Source organism: Corvus brachyrhynchos, unplaced genomic scaffold, assembly GCF_000691975.1.
Source record: "Corvus brachyrhynchos isolate BGI_N302 unplaced genomic scaffold, ASM69197v1 scaffold68, whole genome shotgun sequence".
Taxonomy (NCBI): Eukaryota; Metazoa; Chordata; class Aves; order Passeriformes; family Corvidae; genus Corvus; species Corvus brachyrhynchos.
This window is the reverse complement of record NW_008240039.1, coordinates 2,019,937-2,022,234: the sequence shown is the minus strand read 5'-3', so window position 1 is coordinate 2,022,234 and position 2,298 is coordinate 2,019,937. Positions and strand designations below refer to the sequence as shown.

At 49.3% G+C, this 2,298-nt stretch overlaps 1 protein-coding gene across 5 annotated transcripts in view; it reads left to right on the top strand.

The window, feature by feature from the left end:
• CCNL2 (cyclin L2) overlaps window positions 1-1,160 on the top strand; it is an 8,475-nt gene extending 7,315 nt beyond the window's left edge. For all 5 annotated transcript variants that reach the window (XM_017744070.1, XM_017744072.1, XM_017744071.1 and 2 more), the window contains one exon: window positions 19-1,160. The gene's annotated coding sequence lies outside the window, so the exon portion shown is untranslated. The remainder of the gene's footprint in view (window positions 1-18) is intronic.
• Window positions 1,161-2,298: the final 1,138 nt, after the last annotated feature.

The following is a 2,298-nucleotide window of genomic DNA, read 5'->3' as shown; positions in this document are numbered from 1 at the left end:
TGCGTCCTGAGGGAATTGCTGCTGGTGAGCCCCCCCAAGGGCTGCTTCCTGAGGGAATTCCCACTTGAGAGCCCCCTGGGGCTGCTTCCCGAGGGAATTCCCCCCACTGGTGAGCTTCCCCCCCCCAGGGCTGCTTCCAGAGGGAATTGCCTCAGGCATCCCTGGGCACAGCCAGTGAGCCAGGGCTGCTTCCCTGGGCACAGCCAGGCTGCTTCCCTCGGAATTCCCTCTGCCAGCAGAGCTCCTTCCCCATGGCTTGTGCAGTTAACAGGGTTCATCTGGCTCGTGCACCCCACCCCTCGCTTGAGTCGTGTTCTGCTGGCGGTTTGTGCTCGTCCATGAATCCAAAGGAAAGGCTGGCAGGGTGGGAAGTGATGCCAGGAGTGACCTGTGCCGGAGTGTCACCGTCACCTGCTCACCCTGGCTGCTCCTGTCCTGCTCTTCAGCGATTTCCATCCCCGATGCAGTGCAGTGTTCGGGATTTCCAGTCCTGCAGGCAGCAGCTCCGTGGCCCATCCTTGGAATGCTGTGCCCAGCAGTTCTTCCCTGTGGAACTGGAAAGCTCCTCATCCCCCTGGGAGTGGTTTGGTGCTAACAATGCCCTCTTTTCATACTGGCTCGATGATGTTGTACAGGTGGGAGGTGACTTTTTTTTAGACCTGTTGCCTATATTAGGTTCTCTGTGTATATATATTTTGCAGTGTTACAGTACAGTATGGGAAAATGGCCTTCCTAGCCTTTACACTTTACCCACAATGTAAATAAGCATTTGTTTAATACAGGTGAAGATATATACAGAAAATTCAAAACTTGAATTCTATCAAAAAAGACTTGTGTAGAAAATTCTGATAAATGTGAAAGTATTTAGCTCTGTGCATTGAGAGTAGTATATTTTTATCTGTGCAATGCTGCGTGCGGGCCACCAGCTCAGAAGACATTTCCTATTATATCCATTTGAAGTGGTTGGAAATTCTTTACTCAGGATCTTTGACACTCTGAAGAATTAGTAGTTTGTCAGTCTGCATGCTTGATGAACAGAGCATTTAAAAACCAATTAGCAGAGCCCCACAGCCCAGTAGTATCAGTTCTAGTGGTATATCTGAGCTGTTACTCTCATGCTCCCTAATTTCATTAAAGTATTTGATTTTCTATTACATTCACTTGAGAGTAGTTTCTTATGAGCTACACCACTTGTGCCTACTCATAAGGAAAGAAATTTGTGCAAAATTAAGAGATTTTCAAACTGTAGTAGATTCGAGACTTGGAATTATATCCCTAATCCCTTAAAGGTAGGAATTTGGGGCACCAAACATAACATCCCCCAATCCACAAAGATCTGAGGTGGAAAGTGCATTTCTCTGACTTCAGGAGTAGCTGGCAGGTCCCAGCTGAGCTTCCTGAGCTGTGTTTGCTCTGGGCCTCCTCACCTGGACAAGGAGAAACAGCTGGGGTTGATCTCTGAAGGTTGCACAGCTGGGCCTCAGGAGAATCCCATCCCCTGGGCTTCGTGCCAGCTCTTGGGGGCTGAACATCTGTGGTGGGTTTGGTGTGGGGAGCTGCTGGGACATTTGGGGGCAGTCAGTGCTGCTGCTGAGCACGGCAGAGTCCCCTGGCTGGAGCTGGCAGAAGTTCACCTGAAATGCAAAGCCCCACGTGTACCTGTGTGTGTAAACAGGGCTCAGCCCTGCAGGTGAGTTATGGCTTTGTTTTCTCAACCTCTGGGGACTCTACCATGGCTCTCACTCATCAGAACCTCTCTCAGGTTGCTGTCTGAGCTGTTTCTGCTGTTCACCTGCAATTCTTTTTGCTCTGAGAGATGGTTGAAGGGACAGCACTGAAACCTGACTGGTGGGAGTCACTACAGGCTTGGCCCAGTGCTGATCATCATTCCTCACCTAAATCCCACCTGCTCTTTCCTCAGATAAAACCTCCTGCCTGCTCTGGCCACCCAGCCTCATCCTTCCTTCCTGGGAAATAATCCTCCAGGCTTCATATTTTCCCCAAAATGGCTCACCCAGCAGTAAATCCACTGTGTCAGAGCTGTGTTTGTGTCAGCAGGGGCTCGGGCACCAAAGCTTTCCTTTCCCAGGTGAGAGCCCAAAGGATTATTTCCCAGAGGTTGCCAATCCCTGCTGTGTGAAATTCCATTTGTGCCAACAGCTCCCAAGCACAAAGAGGTCACTAAACAATTTTAGGCTGGATGGGGATTTTTTAAAAAAGATTTTTCAAACCCACCAGAATGTTGGTAATGCACAAAGGAAATTGTTCTGAAATGCACATAGTACGTGTGGGAAGGAA